This window comes from Crinia signifera, chromosome 4 (assembly GCF_055691185.1).
Source record: "Crinia signifera chromosome 4, ASM5569118v1, whole genome shotgun sequence".
NCBI lineage: Eukaryota > Metazoa > Chordata > Amphibia > Anura > Myobatrachidae > Crinia > Crinia signifera.
The window spans coordinates 122,356,731-122,382,130 of NC_139220.1; positions in this window are offsets into that span (position 1 = coordinate 122,356,731).

Sequence of the window (25,400 nt, forward strand, 5' to 3'; positions counted from 1 at the left end):
TTACCTGGCAACGTCCCGATGCTCCGTCTCACAGTGAGGTCTGGGATGCTGCCCGGCAACATCCCCGGCCACGTCACTCTGTGTCGTATCCGCCGTCCGTCCGGGTGTATATATATTCCCATTTGTGTTTTTTCTATTCTCTGTATGGAACAAGAGAAAACAGTGTATTCAACACCACAGCCATTCATCCCTCAAAAAGACGTAATAGTCTAATTGCTGATTCAGTATATTTATGTAGTGTGACCTACACTCTAGCTTCCTGCGCTGTATAGCACAGCACCCTCTCCTATAGGTTCCCACCAACTGCGGAGCTTTTTATCCTATAGGTTAACAACATGCTACAGACTACCTATTTCATGTGTCAACCCTCCAATAAAAGTATTCCACCCACTGCAGAGCCCCCCACTCCCATAGGTGTCCCAAATCTTGACAAAGCACCATCCTCTATAGGTATCCTACTCCAGGTAGTAGAACATCCTCTCCTGTAGGTATCCTACCTCCCGCAGAGTCCTCTGCTCTATTGGTGTCCCATGTAGCAGAGCTCTGCACCATCTGTAACCTGGCAGGTACCTTAGTTTTGGGGTTGAGCTATGTACTATAGCTGCCATGTCATTGGAAATGGAAGAGTATGTAGTGCAGCTCTCCAACAAGTTTTCAAAGTTTAAGATGCTGAAGGTGCAGTTTCTGCCAAACAGGTCAAGTGAAGATCATATGTTGAGTGTTTCTCATGCTGGCCTCAGGCTGCAGGGCTCTCTTGTGGTCTGGTGTCTCCTTTTTAATGACACCCTGTTATCAGAAGGCAGCTTGTGTCTTGGCTTTCTGCATGGCAATGAAAATCCTGGAATTGGCAGCATTGCAGCAGATGAAGGAATTAACCCAGGCCAGCAGGCACTGTGACCTGGGCTGGCAGAGTGATAATGGGACCAGCCAGGCAGAGGGGTAACATGACCAGCCAAACGGGGCTCTATCTGCTCTCCCAGCAGCCCATTCCTCCACCTGGCACGTTCCAGAATACATATTGTTGTTTGCGAATGAAAAAAGCAAAGTTCTGCCTAATTAGTACATGAAACCACAACCTTACCTTAAGTGTTTCCAATACAAAAGTCCATACAATAAATGTGAAGAATTCGAAAACAATGGTTGCTACTTGTCTTTGGCAGTTGTATGACATTTACTAACATAAAAAAGAAGGCAGTATGAATTTCAGAGGACTGAAATGTGCATTGTTATCAATTCTTGAATGTGATAACATGTACACATAGTAATAATACATTGGTATTGGTCATTTATTGGTTAAAAAAAAAACGATATTTGAGAGAATTTTGTAGAGTACTGTATGTCAAGTGCTAGTCATTTTTAAAAATGTTATTTTTTTTATTTCTGTTATTTGAGTTTTGTAACATATAAGAAGGACAACTAAAATGGTGCATGGCCTACAGTACATCACAAAACGTACCAGGAAAGACTAAAAGATCTTAATAGGTATATTATGGAGCAGAGAAGGGAAAGGGGGGACATGATAGAAACTTTCAAATATATCAAGGGCTTTAACAAGGTACAGGTGGGAGACATTCTTCACAGGAAGAGGAGCAGCAGAACAATAGGACATGCACTGAAACTAGAGGGAGGAAGATTCAGGGGACATTTGAGGAAGAATGACTTCACAGAAAGAGTAGTAGATACGTAGAATAGTCTCCCATCAGATGTGGTAGAGGCAAATACAGTAGAGCAATTTCAACATGCTTGGGATAGGCATATTGATATCCTTACAAAAAAATACGGATCAAATATGGTTTGAGGTAACATGTTTAAAAAGAGGCAGACTATATAGGCCAAGGGGTTCATATCTGCCGCCAAATTCTATGTTTCTATGTTTATTTATATTCAGTATACACAAACAGCAAGTTGAGTTTCCTTCACCTGTTATGAACTTAGAGTTGAGTACACATTATTTTGTAGTGCTATCCCTCTATACTTTTCTCGCAAGCAGAGATATATTATGTTGGTAAATGTAAAGCTTTGAATCCTCTACATAGTATGAGTCACAAGGAAAGATTTATCTTATGTCATTATAACTTTATGCTCTTTGAAGCAAATACAACGCATGAGCTACAGCAAGCCCCTAGTGAAAGAAAAATATAATAACCTCATTGATAAAATGTAATGCATGGCGAGCTTTTTATAATAAGAATGTAATATGTAATATTAAATCATTAAATGACATAAGTAAATGTTAAAAACAAAGTAAATGGGTCATTTGTGTAATTTGTTTATATTACAAACATACTGTGCACTAACAGGTAAATGTAATAGGGTTAATTTTGCCTTGCAAATGATTGCCACTTTAAGAATATGGGCAATCTCATATAAAATACCAGACCTTTGCAAAGTTGGACCCTGTTACATTTCCCAATATATGCATCAATTAAAGCTGGACATAACACCTGATTCAGTTTTTTAGTAAAGCAAATAAGCACACAAATGGGCAAATCCATGTTACACTTCATGTGGGGCAGATTCAAACTGATACCCAAATTGCAGTGTAAAAATATATATTTCTAATATCCGTGGGCTACATGCAAAAGTAGTTAGTATTTACCCTGCAGTGAAACAATGTGTTTTCTCCCCTTGCACAGCAAGGATTGTTCCAGACACAAAATTACTTGCTTTTTGCTTTACTGAATCTGGCAAAAAGATTTTAAAAAGGTACTGTAACAGAGCTCATTGTCGAGGTCACCAAGAGGTGGTGTGTTGAAAATTCTTGGGCCTAGGAGCTGTGCAGCCAAGAGGTCTGCCGGGCCCAGGTAACATTTTGGGTGTGTGGCCTAATTGTGGGAGGTGTGGCCACTTAGTGAAAAAAGTAGGATTTTTTTAGAAGACACAGATCAGGAGGACAGTGTGCTCACCCTCCCCCCTCAGCAGCCTCTCTGCAGCACAGCACACTACACACGCTCTTGCTGCTACCACCCAGGAGTGAGGGAGGGAGGGAGAGGAGGTCGGACCAGGGCCCCTCCATCAAGCCCAGGTATTTAGTACCTGCTCCACCCCCTTCTCGGCAGCCATGCCTAGGAGTACAGGAGAGGCATGACCACACCATTTAAGATGTAACAGCATTCCGCATCACCACAAAGCCAATGAGAGCGCAAACACAGGTAGCAAAGTTTCTCAAATGTCTTGGAGTCCAGCTTATAGCCTAGGATAGTTTTTTATGATATGAGGAAATAAACAGTACAAACCTATGACAACCTGGTCTTGCCACATTATAACAGTGAATCTTTTGATACTGTTCTTTTAAAAAAATGTAGGTATAGTCATACGGTAAAGTTTATACAAATACCCATCAGCCATAGCATTAAAACCACTGATGGGTGAAGTGAATAATATTGAATATGTTGTTACAATGGCATCAGTAAAGGAGTGGGATATATTAAGTAGCAAGTGAACACTCAGGGGTAGAGTATGAAGCAGTGATAAGGGAGGAGAAGTGAGCCAGAGGAGAAGAGGCCCATGGCAACCAATCATCACAGAAGTAACTTCTATAATTTGCATAATATGAAATTATACAGAGCAGCTGATTGGTTGTCATGGGCCACTTCTCTTCTGGCTCTCTTATCCTCCCTTATCACTGCTTCATACATCTACCTCTCCGTTCCTGATCGATGTGTTCGAAGCATAATAAATTGAAAAGCTTAACTATCTGAGTGATTCTGACAAAGGCGACATCGTAGGGGTCACCATGCCCATACTGACCCATGTGCCTAAAATGGGCAAATGAACATCCCAACTGGACCATAGTGCAAAAGAAGAATGTTGCTTGGTCCATTAAATCCCATTTTTTTTTACATCATATGCATGGCCGGGTGCCTATGCATCTTTATTCTGCTAAACAGATGGCATCCGAATTCACTGTTGGAGGATTCAGAGTCAAAGCTGTTTTGGTGGCATAGTGCTGGGCAGGTGGTTTTAATGTTATAGCTGATGGGTGCATACAGTAATTTAGGTGGAACTTGGTAAGTGTTGGCCTGGAATAAGTAAATTGAAGTATACTCAAGTATAACAAATGAAGCAGTAAAAGAAGTGATATAATGGCATCGCTCATGTCAAACACGTCACATGCGTGCAAACATACCTACCTACCTATGTATTATATAAAGCAGTCATGGCTAAATAAAATGTGTAGCAAATAAACAATTGACCTCACCGATTGCCAGTTCTGAGTGTGATGAAGACCAGATAGGAGAGAAGTACTGTAACTGTTATCTAAATTGATCTCCATATTAGAAAATACACAATCCACATCAGCAAGAATTTGATTCACTAATATAGATGGGGATAACTCCAAATGATTCATTTACATTCCTAAATTAACTATTCAAAGGGTGAATTCAATAATTACCTTAATACATATCTCTGCACAGTATGCATTATACTTATTTTATTTTTGGGTCCTTCTGCACTGGAAAAAATATCCTATTATACATTGAGGGGCAGATTTATTATGCCTGGTAAAGTGATAAAGTGGAAGGGATAACAACCATATTCTGTCTATCATTTCTCTACAGCATTGTAAAAAATGATAGACATACATCTTGGCTTTTTTTCTCAATTTGTCACAACATGTAAAACACGGCTTAGCTGTTTTTCCAAATGTAGCAAGTGGATTGATTCTGAAAATTGTTTGCAGCAGTAGAATTTGTATAAAGTAATAGATTAGAGGTGGAAATTTTTAGAAAAATCACAGTGTGACTTTTGCAGAGTCCAGTAATCTGATTGGTTGCTACGGGGAACATCACCTCTTTTGATTTTTAGAAGCTTTAGTAAATTTACCATATAACATGCATATTATGTAGAGTAGACACATATTGTTGTATTTAGCAGTCAAAAAGTACTGGATATTAGGGGTGATTCAGGTTGGCTCGAACAGCACATTTGGTTTTCTAACCATGTGCACTGCAGGTAGGGGAGATGTAACATGCGTGTTTCGCCGCACACTGGGTGGATTTTTCAAATCAGGGATCCCTGGTATGAAAAAGCCGCCCAGTGTGGGGCAAAACACGTTCCAAAGTCAAAGGAGTGCCTCTGTGACCCAACAAGTCTATCTCCACACAGCCAGAGCTACATTGTGTCTCCAAGCAGCATTGTACATCTACACCGCAGACGCTGTGGCAGAGCGTTGTACGGAACCTACAGTGATAGCTAACTGCGGCGAGGAGACGGCTCTTGTGGGAGCAATAAAGCTGGCTGGATCCACACAGAGGGTCAGTCGAGAGGTATCAGACGGAGCGGGTGCTGCGGCTAACAATCCATTTGGAAACTTCCCTGAAACCGCGTGCCCTGCAGAGTGGTAAGAGTTACCTACCCATACAGGATGGAAATTACTGTTAAGCATGATAACTCTGCAGAAAAGGAGGGAATTCCCTTTAAAATCAACGGGTGCCCACTTAATATCAATCATATAGAGGCATTTGTGGTGCTGCCCGAATTGGACAGTGTGTATGCTGGTTACCTAATTGGATGACATATGGTTCTAGGGAAACTGAACTCATAACCCAGAAGTATATGGGTTTGAACTGGTCAATTAATGACTAATTCACCACAATTCCTAAGGATATAGGGCTTCTACCTAGCAAAAAGCCATTATACAACAAAGGCTCACTGTGTAAATATACATATACTGTATCCAGTGTTTAAGAATTCACTTTTAATTAATGTACTGTTATTTTAAGTGTGTCTGCTTTTATTTTTTTTATTTTTTATTTTGGTACTTGTTTCCTAGCACGACCACCACGATTTCTATCGTGGTGGTCGTGTCGGAAAAAATTGTGTCGGTCGCGTCGGGTGCATACCAAAACGCACACGACGCGACCAACGCGATGTACCCGATTTCTCCATAGGCTTCAATGTTAAAATAATTTAACATTGAAGCCTATGGAGAAATCGGGTCCATCGTGTCCATAGGCTTCAATGTTAAATTATTTTAACATTGAAGCCTATTTAGAAATCGGGTCCATCGTGTCCATAGGCTTCAATGATAAATTATTTTAACATTGAAGCCTATGGGGAAATCATGGGCATCGCGTCGGTCGCGTCGTGTGCCTTCTTAAGGCACACGACCGACGCGATGTACCCGAGTACTGCTTTTTTCAAAGGAAATCGCGGGCATCGCGGGCACCGTGTGCCTTAAAGTTAAGGCACACGATGCCCGCGATTGTGGCCGTGGCAGGAAACAAGTACCTTTCTTTTAATAAATTGTGTATTCATCTTGTTTACCTTTGAGCGCCCCACGTCTCTTTTCTACAAGTAAGTTAATTTATATAATCAGATATGTATACCTCTTTAGATTATATATAATGCAAAAGGTAAATCGGTACTTATGTAATCTCTGGGCTCCCGTTTTTCTTATGAGACCGCGTCCTCTCGCGGGGCTCGCTGTGCTCACCACGCTTCAGGCACGGTGGCTCGCTGCGCTCGCCACACTATATAAAATCAACTCCATGCGTAGTTGGATAGTAGGGGTATGAAAAAATGAGGTGCATTTAACATGGGAGCCCAGATAATACATAAGTACTGGTAAATCATTTCTTAGGTACTCCACAGCAAATTAATAAAATCAAAACATTCTACTTCAAGCTTTCCTTCATAAACCCTGTCAGCGATTGCATACAATATTAATAGTGCATGTAATCAGATTGCAGACTCTGCATATATTTTCTCCTTCCCATGTAAGAAAGGAGCCATGCTGCTCTATTAAGAAAACCATCTCAAGCTATGGTTTCATAAATCTGTTTTATTTTAATAGACCAATACAGGTATTTGGATGGTAGGCAACACTTTTGACTTGTCTGTACCTACATGTTGACTTCTATTCGGAACACTTGGGTCATTGCAGTGGCGAATAAATTCCAGCAACTGCATCACAATTCATCCCATCAGCATCCAATCTCTTCCCAGACTCATGGATATGGGTCAGCAGAAAACTGATGCCTAATCTTACCATAACTGTAGCTTACAGTCAAACTTACTGGCACCATATTTAAGTCATGATTAATTGGATTAAACCTTTGTATTTGTACAGTACATTACTGTTGTCTATCACATGGTTAGTAGGAGAGGCAATACTGTTGTAGAAGACAAAGCAAACAAATTGTACTTGCATAACCTAGATCGCCATTCTAAGTGTTTGTTAGAGAAAGCCCATTAAATTATATTGCTCGTTAAAAGGTTGACTAGGTTTTGTATTATTAGAGTGAGAAAAGTTATGACAAGGATAGTGATATGAGTGAAAATAAACCTATACTGGTGCAATATAATAAAAAGGAAGTGATTTTAACCTAGAATGTGCAAAACTGTGCATATTGCCATGCCAATCAGATGCACCAAAAATGATAATCTATTGTTTTTCTCAAATTTCTAAGTGCTTTCAATACTCACAGTTATATATTTGTGTTGAGAAAATATGTCAAATAAAGGTGTCTTTGGTTCTTTGGAATTCTGTTATGTGTAGTGTACTGTGTACTTATTCTGCCTCCCCTGTTATAAAAGGAACGGTCATGAGTCGCCACAGTGGTTCATTCCTCTTTTGATATTTTCATGTCAGCACAAGGCTATCGCTTAATTAGGTCCTTACCTTAGGTCTCAGCTGCATTAATTGAGCTTCAGGAGGCCTGTGCCTTTCCAGCAATCCTTGCTCCCTTTATATTCTCTGCAGATTCAGACCCTGAGGCTGGTTATAGCTTCAGCTTCCTGTGACTAGCTTCCAGCTTCTTGTTCACAACTTCCAGTTATTAGTTTCTTGCTTACTGATTCCAGCAGTCAAGTAAGTTTGGTCCATATGGTGCCTAATGTTCCTGGCTGGCTTCCCTGTGCATGCAGGCAGCATGCAGTCAGCACCCAGCTTACATCCTAGCTAATCTCCTGCCTCTCTTCATATTCCACTTGCGTCCGGCTTCATTTATTCATCTTCTCCTGGTCCAGTTCCGGGTAATCGTAAGTTCTCCACGCTGAAGACCTGGTTTCATTTCTATACCATTTGTCCAGTTGTTATTTGGTGGACTGTGTTTTTCTTTATTTGGATAGTCCCCAATGGTCCCTATCCCTCTGCGATTGCCATTTATTTATATTTACCCCAGCTGGGTACTTTCCTGTTTATGGTATATCTCCGTATCTTTGCGTAGTTTTGCTGTGCTTTTGTGTGGTGTAATATCATGTTTTCTGTGGTTTCACTTTGTTATGTATGCAACAAGGTCACCCATGGTTTGCGAGTAGGTTGCTTCTATGTTTTGCTCCCTGGTTTGTCTGTTGTCGGTGGTGTGCCGTTAGTTTTATATTCTAGTTAGGTCCCTTTAGTCAGTTTCACCTTTTGACCATTTCCTCAAAGACCTCCAGAACTTTGTCTATACACAAGACCTTGTGGCACCGGAGTTGGATTGGACCTCATTTGGCACATCAAATTTGGCTATTAAAGGTGAATTCCTCGTTTTTGCAGTTGCCAGCCATCCATTAGGAAAGGTCAAGAGATGCACTGTGGCCGTTCTAAACAGCGGTCACAGCTGTCGGTTCACACCCAAAAAACCATAACAGAAAGTTTTCCCTATTACCATTGCAAACTACATATAGTCTCATTAATTATGATGTTACATAAACATTGGCTACAGTATACAGAACATTTTCATAGCTTCCAGTTCTGGTTAAAATACATTTTTATTCTCATTGAAAAACAGAAATGGAATTTCACTTGATTTCTGTATACCCTGCACTAGGTCATGGTTTGCAGGATAATAGCGGAGACACCCACATTGCAGATTCCCATCACCATAATTCCAACCAGCCATGTGCTAGTTAGCATCAGTGTTAAATTTCTTAGGGAGATCTGTTGAACAAATAAATCTTTTGGCTCCTCCTAGATATCTCCAGCCTTGTGTCAATAGCACCAGGATTCTTAACATACAGTAGCAGTGTGATGGTGATTACAGAGTAATAATGGTAAAGAATAGAATCATTAAACTTAATTAGGTACTTATGTAATATCTGGACTCCCGTTTTTCTTATGAGAGCGCGTCCCCTCGCGGGGCTCGCTGCGCTCACCACGCTTCGGGCACGGTGGCTCGCTGCGCTCGCCACACTATATAAAATCAACTCCATGCGTAGTTGGATAGTAGGGGTATGAAAAAATGGGGTGCATTTAACATGGGAGTCCAGATAATACATAAGTACCCTTAATTAAATCCCTATTGTACTTTTATAAGGATTTTAATATTTTATTCCTATTTCTTCTTTTTCTTCTTTATTTTTTCTTCTTTCTTTTCTTTTTTTCTTCTTTATTTTTTTTTGTTCTTTCTTATTTCTTTTATTCTTTGTTTCACAGTGCAAGGTTCATAAGTAGAAACAGTGAGTACAAAACAAAAAATGCAAAAGTGTTACAATGCAAAATATTGCCGAACATGGGGTACAATGTCTATAAAAGTGGTGAATATGTAGTAATAATATCCACAAAAGTATTGTCGTTTGGTGATGATGTTTGAAGTGGGGAGCAGCCAAAGATATCTATATGGGGAAAAGAGGGCCCTTCTTGTGAAATTTTATAATAAATTATCGAGGGGCAAGCAGACAGGGGACTGGTGAAAGACCATGGGTGAGATATGTTTGTATTATGATTATGATTAGAGCTGGAAAATGTAATAAAGTGAGTTTTGAGAGCCTGGATCTTTGGCGATAGGTGGAGATTATGTTGTAGTTGTTCTAGTTGTGAGGGTGTAGCATAGGCACAATATTGGCACAGGATTGGGAGGAGGTAATCAGATGGTAGAAATATACCAGTTATTGCTTGTGCAAAGTGGACAATGAAGAGCATAGAGGGAAATTAGGTATGAGATGTTGAATGGGAGAGGTTTTAGTGAGGGATTTATAAATTAGTGTTAGAAACTGGAATTGGAATCTCAAGGGAAAGCAGAGCCAGAGTACTGCAGTGCCTAGTGGGGAGCAGAGACATAATCAATTTGCTTGGCAAGGTTAATGAGCAAAGTAGCAAAATTGTGGGCATATTGAAGGAGGTAAAAGCCCACTCCCCACCTCCTAAATATGATATCTAGGATTCTATAAAGTGATGATTTACTAGTGCTATTTTGGTTATGTTTTATGTTGGTTACAGCAAAATATCTGCCATTAAGTAATCTATAATTGCTTAAGACATATGAAATGTACTTTTTAGAGAACAAATTTTGACCAATCATAAAACTTTTGAGATTTGTAAGGATCGACATATATTTGTACTTATAAGGAGTTATTTGAACTTGTTTTGAAATGCTCGGGACCAAAAGCATTTTGGATAACGGATTATTACGTATTTCACATTATTTTTATATTTCAATGATGTATCTTGAGGTTTCGTGCATGTATGTTGTTTAAACACATCAAACACATGACATACACATAAATATATTTTATTTGTGCATGAAAAAAAGGTTTAGAAAACATGAAACAAAGAGTGACATTTAATGAGATGCGAAAATGTGATTTTTTTTGCGAATTTTAGGAAAAAAAGTCTGAAATCGCACTTTTCCCCGAATGCACATATTTAATGAGATGCATAAAATGGCAAAAAACGCACATTCTGAAAGTGCAATTTTTAGTCGTGCCGGAACTCACATCCAGGTGGTTACCCAAAATGTGTCTAAAAATCAACACACATGCAGACCAGGTTCTGACAGACGAATTGGCCAGAACCCTGCACAGATCATTAGGTCTGTGCATGGTCCTGTCTTTGAAAATGTGTGAAAGTATTTTTTTTTTAAATGGCGTGGGGTCCCCCCTCCTGAGCATAACCAGCACCGGGCTCATTGAGCCGGCCCTGGTTCCAAAAATACAGGGGGCACAAAGCATAAGGGGCCCCCTGTATTTCTGAAACCAGCCCTGGACTCCTGGACCGGTCCTGGTTCTAAAAATACAGGGTACAAAAATTCTGGGGGTCCCCAGTATTTTGAAACCAGCACCGGGCTCCAACAGCCCGCAGTGTCATGCCACAGCCGGGGGGAAATTTTTACATAAGGTCCCCCAGGCCAAAATATGAGCACCATGGCTGGTCAGCCTTAGACGTGGTACCTGGAGGTGTGGGGACCCCCCCCAATAAAGGGCTGCCCCACATGCTTCACCCATCCAGGGCTGAATCTTGGGGCTGTCAATGGCGTCCGTGGGCTGCAGACGCAGGCCTGATAGTGTAAAAACAGTCATTCCTAACATTGCTTTATGCAGGTGAACTACAAGTGCCAGCAGACCTCCCCCGCATGCTGGGACTTGGAGAACCACAAGTCCCAGCATGCGGGGCATTAATGGGCCCACTGTCAGTGAAAAACCCCATGTCCACCTTTTGACTGTAAACCTAGACACTGTCGAACTAATGACTTGTCGAACTAATGACCGGTCGAACTAATGACCTTTCGACCTAGAACCATGTCGACAGTTTCCTATGTCGACCTAGACCCGTGTCAACCTTTTCCATGTCGACCTAATGGTGTCGACATAATGACTGTCTACCATCATGCTGTAGACCAAATGACCGCATCTCCATGAAAGTATGATAATTTCATGCTGAGGTGCCTATAATAATTTTTGCTGTGTTTTGCCGCAAAAGTATAAAAGCTTAATGAAAAACCCATAAAGCAGTTTATAAAGCATATAGCAAAGGTTTAAACAGTGTAATAAAATGTACTATGTACGTTGTAAAACTGAATACATACACACACATATATATATACATATATATACATACACATACATATATATATATATATATATATATATATATATGTATATATATAGACATTGGAGGGGCTCTGCACACACTAAATTAACTGATAATAAAAAGTGGAGATTTGGTTCATGAATTGATCAATGCATTTAAGCCTGCAGCCCCCGTCAAGGGACCCCAATGTTCTGCAGGTCCTACCACTGTCATTTTCAGCGATAGTGGTAGGACCTGCAGAACAGTGGGGTCCCTTGACGGGCGCTGCAGGCTTAAATGCTTTGATCAATTCATGAACCAAATCTCCACTTTTTATTATCAGTTAATTTAGTGTGTGCAGAGCCCCTCCAATGTCTGTTTAAACAATGAGGTCACAAGCCATAGGGCACCCCAAAACTAGGAAAGGTGAGTGCCGATGTTAAGTGTATATATATGTATATATATATATATATATATATATATATACAGTGCAGTCATTGTAAGAGTATAGAGGAGAACTATACTTTGGGCCTTATTCTGATCGGTGCGGCCCGATCAGAATATGCGGCCACGACCGTGCAGGCAAATCCCCGCCTTCCATACGGATCGCCACCTCCGTCCGTACGCGGATATGTGGCGATCCGCATGAAATTGGACGGGGATACGCCTCCTCCGTCTTGGGAGCAGCCCCAGCATTCGATGGTCGCCGAACATCGAATGCAGGGCCGCACGCTCCACCAGGTCCCGCCACACAAGACCACACGGACACTTGTCCGTGTGAAATCATGTATGGGGGCGGGCAGCTGACATCCGGCGATGTCAGATGCCCGCCCCCTACACACGCGTCACGGCCTCATTACCATGCATACGCCCCGCGTTTGCATGGGAACGCCCATGAAACGCGGGGCGTATGCATAGGGTAATGAGGCTAAGTAGCCCCTCACGCCCCTCTACGCCCCCTGTGCGGCATCTCAAGAATACGTGCGGCGAAATCGCCTGCACATGCGCAGAGTGACCTCTGCACATGCGCAGACGATCACCATTGGCGGGACGACCGCATGCGGAGAAATCCGCACCGATCAGAATAAGGCCCTTTGTCCGAAGATATTTCTGTCTGAACTTTGTATCTTTTGTATATACTGTATATATATACATAGGCGAATTTAGGGGGTGGTCCGGTGGTGCACAGGACCACCCATTAGCCCAGTTTGTAGCTGAGGGATGGGGCTTTCCAATGAGCCCAGCCCCGTGTCTCTAGCCCCCTGGGAACCGGAGATACTGCCAGGCAAAGCTGGAACGTTTTCCCTATAGGTGAACATGGGACCCGCTAATTCCGACCCCCACCCAGTTCAACGGCTGCCAGTTCCCCCTTCGGTATCACTGAAGCTCGAGGTTGATCTCAGTTGAACCCAAATCACTGGGCCTTCAATCTGATACCAGGCTGGATCCATATGGATTAATTGGTTCCAGAGATATTGAGGTTAAACCTTTTTTTTTCATATCTTAAATGTAATTTCATGACATGTTTATGTTCTTTGAGGGCAGATTTCTCTGGAACCAAACAGCCCAGTTTCACGGGACCAAAATCATTCAAAGCCAACTCAAAAGTTCTTCAATATGATACTGGTCTCATGTAAATGAGTCATTTGGTGCCAAAGATATAGCTGGTTGGTTAAAGGGGGGTAGGGAGATGGGAGTGGTTGTCTCTCCCCCTCACACCAGAAAATGCAGGGACTAGGCTGGTGTATAAGGGGTCGGCCTGGGAATGTCCCTGCATGATCCTGAGACCATATTCCCGGGTAAAACCCTGCATTTTCTGTTGTGAAAGGGGTATTATTTCAAACAGCCGTGACCTACAGTGCTCTGAATACAGCCGGGCAGCCCCCTGCTCTCTGCCCAGCTGTCAATGACTGTCACCCCTGCAGCTTCCGCTCCAATTCTTCTCCCCGCTTTCACCTCAGCCCACCCCCCCCCCCCCTTTAATCATGTGGTGCCGGCGCCCGGCGTGCTCCCCCGACGTCACGCACAACAACAGCGCGCACAATATTTCAAATGTCCACTCGGCTAGAGGGGACACTAGGAGGGGAGTGGGAGCGTGCTCTGCGCTGCGCACTGCTCCTCTAACCATAGATGCAGCTGCACCGCTCTCCATCTCTCCCTGCAGCAGCAGCGAAGGCTCATATAAAAATGTACAGTAAGTGGCACTTTTGGGGGCATTTCTTAAGGGACGCTACAAGTGGCGGTATGTGGGGGCATTACGCATAATGTGTGGCTTAATGTGTAAGGGGCATTATGTGTGCAGCATCATGTGTAAGAGGCATTATGTGTGCAGCATCATGTATAAGGGACATTATGTGTGCAGCATCATGTGTAATGGGTACTATGGTGCGCGGCATCATGTGTAATGGGTACTATGGTGTTCGACATCATGTGTAATGGGTACTATAGTGTGCGGCATCATGTGTAATGGGTACTATGGTGTGCGGCATCATGTGTAATGGGTACTATAGTGTGCGGCATCATGTGTAATGGGTACTATGGTGTGCGGCATCATGTGTAATGGGTACTTTGGTGCCATCAAGCAAGAACCCCCTAGCAAGGAGCACATAAGTAAGCAGCACTTATGTGGCAAATATGTAATGGGCATTACGGTTTGTTATATAGTATGTAATGGGCATCATGATGTGTGGCACAATGTGTAATGGGCATTATGGTGTGTGGCCTTATGTGTAATTGGCATTACGGCGTGTGGCTTCATGTGTAATGGGTATTATGGAGTTTGCTAAAATGTGTAATGGGCATTACTGTGTATGGTCTAAAGTGTAATACCACACCCCTTTTTGTGATGCCATGCCTCCTTCCCATGAGTCCACACCCCCTTTTTGGCACGCGGCTATGCCGCGCAAAGGTCCCCCTGCTATTATGTCTAGATCTGGGACCATCCATTACCATAATTCTAGATTCGCCTATGTGTGTATATATATATATATATATATATATATATATATATATATATATATATATATATATATAATGTAGTTGATGTATAATAGTGTTATCTAAGCGCCCAATACCAAATATATTCTATTCATATCCATATATAAGAATACATTTGTTCATGTCTAAAAGGGTGACATTCTATGCTGTGCGATTATCGTTTTTTTGCGGTAATTAGACCACAAAATGGCGATATCGCATTTTCCCATTAAATCGTTAATTTAATGGGATGCGCTAAGGGACTGAAATCGCATATTATGTGCGTTAAGGTATGCTGAATAAAAATGCGAGATAAATTCGCATTTTTATCGCATCAAGATGTTTTCGTATAGAAAACTATACAAGTCGCTTATTTAATGCAATGCGCATTTGCACATCGCATTTTTTAGGTGCCTAATTATCGCACTTATTTCAGACCAGGGTCTGTTAGGCGAATTAGCCAGAACCCTGCACAGATCGCAATGTTCTGTGCAGGGTTCTGCTGTAAAAAATAAAATAAAGGGTTAAAAAAAAAAAAAAACGAGCGCGGGGTCCCCCGCCAGAGTATAACCAGCCCCGGGCTCACTGAGCCGGTGCTGGTGACATAAAATCAGGGTCCCCGACAAATAGGGGTCCCCTTGATTTTATGAAACCAGCACCAGGCTCAAGGTCCGGCGCTGGTTCCCAAAATACGGGGGACAAAGTGACTAGGGGTCCCCCGTATTTTAAGAACCAGCACCGGACACAACCAGCCAGCAGGGTAATGCCACAGCCAGGGGAAACTTATTATATAAGCTCCCGCGGCATTAACCCCCTGGCTGGTCAGCATGGGCAGGGGTCCTGGGGAAGTGTAGACCCCCCAATGAAGGGGTCCCCCCCCTCCAGGACTTACCAGCCCATGCTGATAGTCCGGGGCTGTCCCCGATGCCCCTGGGCGGTGGGCATCGGGCTGATGACTTGTGTAAAAAAAAGAATTAAAACTATTGTTTTATACTGGTGAACTATGAGTCCCAGCAAGCCAACCCCGCATGCTGGGACTTGGGGAACCACAAGTCCCAGCATGCGGGGCATTAAAGGGCCCGCTGGCACTTGTAGTTCTGCAGTGCAAAAAATAGTTAACAAAATCACACTGACACACTGTAAAATAAAACTTTAATACACACAAAACACACACACACTGATACTTACCTACCTTGAGCCCGTAGGTCGGTCCCTGGATCCTGGGTCCGTCCTCCGGGGCTCCAGGGCAGATGAATCCGGTTCCGGGGCCTTGGTCCTGGTTCCGGGGCTGGTCCTGGGGTTCCGGGGCACCTGGGCTGCAGAATCCGGGGTCCGGGATCCGAGGTAGTCCCCAGGGGTACCTAAGGAAGCAAATCCAACTCACCTGGTCCCCACCGGCGACCTCGGACTCCTCTCCGGTGACTGCGCTGCTCCCATCTGGTACCCGGCTTGCAGGACTTTGACCGGCGCTGAGATGTTTCCTCCTCGGCGTCTCTGCACAGAATGATTTCTTGGCCAATCAGGAGCTGAGAAAGTCGGCTCCTGATTGGCCAGAAATCTTTCTGAATACAGACGCCGAGGAAGTAACATCTCAGCGCATCTAGAGCAGAGATGTTTCCTCCTCGGCGTCTCTAGTTAGAATGATTTCTGGCCAATCAGGATCCGACTTTCTCGGCTCCTGATTGGCCAAGAAATCATTCTGTGCAGAGACGCCGAGGAGGAAACATCTCAGCGCCGGTCAAAGTCCTGCAAGCCGGGTACCAGATGGGAGCAGCGCTGTCACCGGAGAGGAGTCCGAGGTCACCGGCGGGGACCAGGTGAGTTGGATTTGCTTCCTTAGGTACCCCTGGGGACTACCTCGGATCCCGGACCCCGGATTCTGCAGCCCAGGAGCCCCGGAACCCCAGGACCAGCCCCGGAACCAGGACCACGGCCCCGGAACTGGACTCTTCTGCCCTGGAGCCCCGGAGGACGGACCCAGGATCCAGGGACCGCCCTACGGGCTCAAGGTAGGTAAGTATCAGTGTGTGTGTGTTTTGTGTGTATTAAAGTTTTATTTTACAGTGTGTCAGTGTGATTTTGTTAACTATTTTTTGCACTGCAGAACTACAAGTGCCAGCGGGCCCTTTAATGCCCCGCATGCTGGGACTTGTGGTTCCCCAAGTCCCAGCATGCGGGGTAGGCTTGCCAGTATAAAACAATAGTTTTAATTCTTTTTTTTACACAAGTCATCAGCCCGATGCCCACCGCCCAGGGGCATCGGGGACAGCCCCGGACTATCAGCATGGGCTGGTAAGTCCTGGAGGGTGGGGGGACCCCTTCATTGGGGGGTCCCCATTTCCCCAGGACCCCTGCCCATGCTGACCAGCCAGGGGGTTAATGCTTTGGCCGCGGGAGCTTATATAATAAGTTTCCCCCGGCTGTGGCATTACCCTTGCTGGCTGGTTGTGTCCGGTGCTGGTTCTTAAAATACGGGGGACCCCTAGTCACTTTGTCCCCCGTATTTTGGGAACCAGCGCCGGACCTTGAGCCTGGTGCTGGTTTCATAAAATCAAGGGGACCCCTATTTGTCGGGGACCCTGATTTTATGTCACCAGCACTTTGCGCTGTCCTGCAAATGTGCGATTTTCAGACATGAAAATCGCACATTTTCAGGACTAAATACAGCGCACCACTTCGCTGCAAATCGCCCCTCTTCGCACTTTTCAGCCTCCAATGCGCATCACATTAAATATGCGCATTTTGACTGAAAATTGCGAATTTAAAAAAGGCAATTTGCGGCGATGTGGTGCGCAAATAATACATGCGCATTTAGTGCAAAGCATAGAATGTCACCCAAAATGTTTATTAAAAAGTCCAATAAAATTGAATTCAATTCTGGAATTTCTTTACAATGATCCTTGTGGATGGAAAAATATGATGTTTAACAGTTTTTGTTAAACATCGTATTTTTCCAGCCAAAAGGATCAATGTTATTGGTGAGTTCCCACTTGTAGGGGACTCAGTGTTGGAAGCGACCTTAGTTAAATTATAGTGCAATTTTAGAGATATTACTGTGTATATATAATGTAGTGTTGTATTTAGATAAAAGGCTTAATAGTTGTTTTTTTCTTGAAAACAACTATTTTCAAGGTTTTGAAAAGATATCAAAATGATGTTATTCACATAAAACAACAAACTTCTTTATGTTTATGTTTTTTTAAAGGGCATTACAACTACAGTATCTGTATTATTGGTCACTATGTATGTACTGTAGTTGTAAACACTCAATATCAAGAGAAAACTAAGAATAGATTTCTATAGATAAAAGTCCAAACTCATCTTCTCTTTATTAAAAAGCACCCTTTTGCACCTGGTGTCAAAGTGTGCATGATGTTGTATAGATCGCACATCAAAGTATATCATAATGAAAAAAGATCTATAAAAATGTATTTCATATAGTGTACAGTTTTATACACAGAACAAAGTTGTATAAACTACATTACCGACAAATGTAAGTCATCAACAAATTTTCCCATGAACAACATTAAAAATAGATTTTTAATTGAAGTTGCATGGAATATTGAGATTTCTAGTCCTAACTCCGATATTTTTTAATGCACAGTATCTTACACTATTTATGCTTGCTACCAGGATGTCCACAGCCACAAAAGGTGCTTAATACTACCAATAATGAGTACCAATAATGAGTATGCCTATAAAAACATTGATTGGATTGCACCCCCAATACGCGGAGACGACCGGGGGTTAATGTTGATTAAAAAAGAAGCCTTCTGGATCCACCATTTGGATACGGTAGCACCAAAAGGGCTTAATGAAATGAACTCTTTATCAATGTTTTTATAGGTATACTCATTATTGGTAGTATTAAGCACCTACTATGAATTTCAATATGTTGGTTTTCGATATAATTTTTTTTTTCCCCTCTGCACTGATGCGCCTCTGGCGGTGGGACGTGCACCTCTGCACCTGGAGGGTTAATTTTCCCTACCCGGACGGGGGTGACGTTTCCCACTGTTTTAGATTGTATTGTTTGTATTAAGTTATCTGTATTTTGTTTGTACATTCACGGGTCTCCTGTGCTGGCTCTTTACTTGACAGCTCCCTCCTGCCTTAATGGTCCCCATAGTTAATGAGAAAATACACGTAGATCGGTCCTTTTACCTTGGACCAGGTAGCGCTATAGGATAGACCTAGTGGAATACACGTGAACCGCAATGCGGAAGTGGCGTCCACTAGCTTTCAGAAGCGCTGGAACGCATACAATGAAATGACGGATAGTGATGACATCACTTCCGGATGCTGTGGAACGCACGCCGGGTCTGGCGTGTCACCCGGAGCTCTACACTACAGTGACCGGCTATAACCCTCGTTTTCAGGTAACGCGCTCTTACACATATGAAATAAATATATAATTAATATTGTGATTGGCTGTTAGCATGATGTGGGAGGCTGCCCATGGGTATTTAGCTGGCGCAGGTTGACCAGTGATTTTATGCTGTTCTTGTGGTACAACTGGTAAAACAGACGCGGCAGTGGCCCTCCGGACTCCGTAATAAAGAGATTCTGGAGACACATCAAGTGCAAGTTTTCAAATCTTTATTTGCATTTTTATCAAGGCATGTTCAATGTGATAACATACAGGTACATATACCAAAGTGCTCCACCCATATCCGTTACTAGCCCAACCTCTACACCTGGAGTAATCACTCCTCCTACTGAGGTGGGTGGTGGCTCAATGTGCAAATTTGACAATATTATCATATATATAAGTGAAAAAGTGTAAAAATTATATATATATATATATATATATATATATATATATATATATATATATATATATAATGGAAGTACATTTATTTATATATGCAAAGTCTATCTAATTTATTCATGTCGCACGCAATCAATAAGCGAATGTCCAGAATTATAATCAATGAATATTATTTATAAGTGTAACCAGATGAAACTGTATCATGGATTTCAAAATATAACAATACAGGTATTATAATTAATAGCGATTATTATGCCAGCATCCTTAAATACAATTAACCTCAGTGTTAAATACTGTGTATGCGAATACAGCGCGGGAGGGGGCGTGGCTATGAAGCAGCCATTTTGTGATACCAAGTCTTTGTGTCCGCCATTTTGTGTACTGCCGCATGGCACACAAAGGAACCTTATTGTCGGCCATTTTAGATTCCCCTACATAGCACACAAAGGAAACCTTAGCAAAAGACTAATAACTTCCGCCTGGCAATCACACATAAACTGACTGTACGTTCATAATTTCTATTCACAACATTTATTCCAAATTAACCTCTAACCTGCATCATGCGATACTCACAAATCCTGACTATAACTTGCACATCCATCAAACACATTAAATGGCACTATACACTTCTAAGGACTAATCATATCATAATCACATCACAAGCTATTACACACACACCATCCGAGCATCATGCTATCAACATTTGTTACATATAAGTTGGTTCTATCCGATAGTTTATCTAGATATTCTCACTGGATATCACACAAAGTATTAACACTCTCCAATAGAAACAACTCAGGGCTAATCCATTCTGGGACGCAGACACACACACTTCAATACAAAGAATCCAGACAATATATTACAGAACTCCATTACAACCACACTAAGACACACATGGGCCTATCCAAACACCAATGTTAGCCGTTTACCGGCACAAAGGACACACTGCAGGCCGGAGCCTGCAGCACATGTCTACAATTGACCAAAAACACCACACTTCCAAATAGAATAAACCTCCACACGGTACAGGGCCAACACACCATTGATCCTGCTGATCCACCTATACTCCACTCACTATTCATAACTACAGGCTAGCTAAACATCATTCACACAGGTCACCCTTAACTACAGACAGAATCTTTCTTTGTGTAACCATATGTTAACATACTCTGGGCCTATGCACATGTTAATATCTGAAGACAAACTAAGAATGGAAGTTAACTACTCTTAAACTCTCTAACATAATCCATATTCCATAACCGGGGTCCTAGTACACAATATATATCGGTCCTACAAGTTTATACATTACTCAAAGCCATGTGTTCATCTTGTCCAGGAGTGCTGCATTCCATCTTGTCTGATCAACGTCCCAATAGTAACTAAACTGGATATGTTTCTTTCACTATTCAAGAAACTTTCTAGGGGGAGGGGTTGATCCTATTGTCTTTCCAGAGGCCATTCATTCACCTGGTATCACTTAGCCTATAGACACGCCCCTTTGTTTGCTGTATCCTAATCTAGTGGGAGCTTATAATTTGTAATAACATGTGAGTGCAATATCATATGAAATTCTAATAACTACCATCTGACAGCTAGTGTAATTTCGCTCATTTAGAGACCAAGCATGACATCTATGCTGGAATATGTAACTTAATATGCAATATTTCCTGGCTTATGGGATAAAAATGATTATGTATCCCTGACTATATTAATGTTATGGGCATGGTTATAATTATAATTATGGAAATTATATGCTGGGAGAAATTAGGCATTGACAGTCGTCCATTTGACAGTATATAAAACTGTCACATTAATAATGCATAATTTCCGCATTAATTTTCATAATTCATAAAATTTCAATATTTTTCATAAAAATATTTTTCATTGATAAAAAGATTTTTAAAGGGTGGAACTTATGTGTATGTGTAGAAAGAAGGGGATGTATCATTTTTGCGCAATGGCTTAATCCGAGATTAATAATAAATGGGGGAGTGCATTTACTTAACGCCGGCATGTCCCGACCATGACCTCACAATAGTTGTAGGGCCACAGCCCAGACACACACGACTGAATGATACATTTGGGGAATGTATGTGTAGTCTATGTGGGTGTAGTGTTCCTGCATAGGTGTTGTGTTACCTACCGCAGGGTGTACAGGGTTGAACAACCTTCATATGTCCTACAAAGGATGCTGGGAAAACATGGATGAACGACATAACAAAAAACAATTAACAGAGTATTATAAAGATTTCCTGAAAGAGTGGAGAACAGTCATTTCTCCTAGTGCAGTTAGTGGACTAAAAACCCGGCTAGACCTCCCAGGATAAAAACCGTTCTAACGCACTTTTGGGTCATTCCTAGTGTCTCTTGACATTAAAACTAAGGGCCAAAAAAAAGTCTCTAGTGGGTCTTCTGCTCATCACGACGTGGGGTCGTCTAGGGGTCATCGTTCTCTTGGTCGGCTTGTGTATTTCGTCGGCTCTTGGGGCTTTCTAGCTGGGTTCCTGTCTAGTCATCTGTCGGTATCCAAGTCGTCATCTCGAGGACCATCATCTGTCTACGGCTGGGCTCATCTCTCCTTCTCCATTGCATCTGTAGGAAAAAAGAAGTATCAATATTTTTGCATTTCTACCTATTTTCCCTACCATTCTTGGCTTCTTGTATTCCATCCGATCCACTTGTAGACTTCCGATAGTTCTGTCGTCGACTTGTTTCCCTGCAGAGACATAAACAGAAAGAACTTCCCAAGCGTTAAAAAGTATCCCGCCTCCCACATCTGTGAAGCTTCTACACTCTAGAGTGCTATAGTTTAACCCTCGCCTTACTGTCTTTTGAGACTAGGTGGCGCTCTAATTTATTTAAGGGTATTTCTACCCTGTACTATCAAACTTCTTTCAATTTAACCTCTATACCACTCCATATATTACAACTACAGTTGTCTGAGCCAAATAATCTGTGTTCTTCTTTGGAAAAATGTGACTAGAGGAAATCTGAGATATTCAGAATATTCAATCTCTCATTTTCCTCTTCTCTGTCTAATCACTAGGGACTATCAATTACTTGACATCTGGACCTAACACTATCAATATCTTGAGATTTTTAAATCTCATTTAAAAACACTGTTATATATATCTCGTTGTCTAGGGGATGAAACTTTTTCAATGTTAGGTCCATACGCTCTCCATGCAATTAGGAGCAATAGGGGTTTCCAAATTAAATGCGTCACATTCGACCGGGTCCAATCACAGCTCTTTCCAGCTTAACTAAACAACAAACAGAAAAACAAATCTTTAGACATCTTACACGACACATGTCTGATTCTGCGAACCATCAAAACAAACAATGACAATCAAACAAACAAAAGAGAGTACGTATAAACTATCCATTTCTCCTTACCTGATTCCTAAGAACCTGGACTGACAATTACATCACATACAAGTCACCACTAGGTGGCTATTAACTTTTAACCACTTCCCGATATCTATGTGTTTTACATACGTATGTGTCATGGGAACTATATGTCATGTAATGAACAAGCATGTTTCAAAAACAAATTTCCCAATACGTCATTACCCTGGTACCGAGGGCGGATCGTATGCAGTACTCCTTTGAATAGAACATGTTATCTTGTTCTCTACCTTTCCTCGTGTTCTATACCTGTATGTCTTACCATAGTCTAAACCTTCATGTGTTCGCTGTAATATTGTGTTCTACTCTTAAATCTTTAATCTACTTGCTAAAGGGGAGAAAGAAAGTTTAGGAGTCTTGTTAGTTACAGTTCTTCATGTGTGCGACATCTCTGCTTCTCTATACCTGCAGCAGTTATTAACCTGGGGATGTAATTAACTTCAAATACAATTTGGCATTCTCAATTTATCTTGTTACCTTAATACTTATTACCTGAGTCAGTGTGAAACCAGTATACCTACTTCTCCAGCTGTGTCAATTTGGCATCGACTGTACCGTCTCTTACCACTTGGGGAAAAATAGCATCCTCTCTGGCTGTTTGACTCCGCCTTACATTCAACTTATCTTGTCTCGGAGATGACAGCTGTCTTGAATATTACGTCAACACTTACTAATCCTTAACAAGGAGTTGACACAGGGTATAGGTTAGTCAGTTTCACAATTACATCAGACACTTTAGAATAACTGGTCCCATTATATATGAATGGGGGGGTATTGCTATTCTGCATTAACAGTCTAATTGCATCTTTGTCATCACTTTTCCTATTGCCATTTTCCTATACCACAGTTTTAAACAAACACTATGCCTCTTCTTACCTCGCGTTTGATGAGAGCAGACATATTTTCAATTCTTATTGTTTAATTCATCCGGTTCGAAGCTATCAACACTGGGAAATTCTAACTTGCTGCCTGTGTATTCCTTTTTCATTTCTTTTGGTAAACAACTGCTCGTTCACCGTGCTCACAGCACATAATAAAAGCAGCCGATCCTTTTGGTCGGCTTGCTTTCTCCCTAACATGCACGTTATCACAGCGTGACCCGTTATTACCCATAATTACAGGAATAAACGTTCACGCCTAATAGATACCGGTGGGTTATTTAAGTTGAGAGCTCCCTAACCACTCACTTCTCCACACAGTGGCACTATTCCGCAATCAAGCGTGAAGCCCACAATGCGAGGTAATGTACTCAATCACCAAGTCTTTCAACTAGCAGCGAACTTCTAGCCAACTTGCAAGGCGCGGCCTAATTTCTCCAGGGCACAACAAACTTGTTTTCCTGTGCCCCCAGAAACTGGATTTCTAAAGTAGCTAATCGGATCACTGGGTTCCGATGTATCTTCTTGTACCCTCCTAGCGGAATCAGTTCCACTGAAGGGGCAGTTCCTATGTGTACGTCGGCACGTACACCCTGTCCTAACTGGACTGTCCTACACTGGACTACACTGCGCTGAGTCGTGCCGTCACACACCCGTTCGCCTCAGTTATGTTTCACACTGGGCGCTATACATCTTATGGTCTTATGCTTAAACTTGAAATATTTCTGTACAGAAAATCTTCCTAGGCTGGTAGCTCTTCTACTGGATGTCACACGAGTGTTCCCTTGACTATCAATGGGAATTTAATCAATACTATTTGAATTTCTTGAATTTTGAACAATAATAAAAGAATCCTGTTTGTAACTCAACAGGAGTCTTACTCAATTTATGAATTGTAATTATCACTCAATTAAGTATCACTACCCATCCTTGGGCATTTACCTGTACAGCGTACCTAGGCAATCACATGCGCCCGCACATGTGTCCATCACGCAAACAGTGTCTCACTGAGCGGCAGACGTTGACACCCATGTGTCCGAAATCCCGCCTTCTTTTGCATACTTTGCAAACATATTTTGCACTTCTACTTAACTTAACTATTCAAGAAATCCCAATAGCACACTCTTTCTATAACATTTGTGGTTAGTAAGGATATGGCACTATGAATTTAACACCTCTTACAATACTGTAGATATCTCACATTCACAGGGGAAAACAAATGCAATTTTACTCTTAACAGGTACAAACAAAACTCCACACAGTACAATACCTCTTACCAGTTTTTTCATGCACTTATGCATTTGGGATAAAGATCACAATAGTTACAAAAAGAAATATTCTGTCTATTGAGCCTATTCAAAAGTACAGTCTCTGCTGCTGAGAGAGAAAGCAAATAAATCAATCCTATTCAAATGCCCCCTCTCTAAGAGAAGTTGCTTTGTCTAAGTTTCAAGGTTAAATCTATTGTCTCAACACCTTAATTTACATCTAAATACCCTCTGGCTGGTTCTTTTAAAAGTTAAGAATATTTTTCTGTCTTTTAGCCTGGAATAAAAAAAGAAAAATGTTATATATCATATTTGGTAACAATTTGTTTCAGTTTTAAATGTAACACTTTAGAGTAACATTCAAAATTTCATACTGCTTGGAA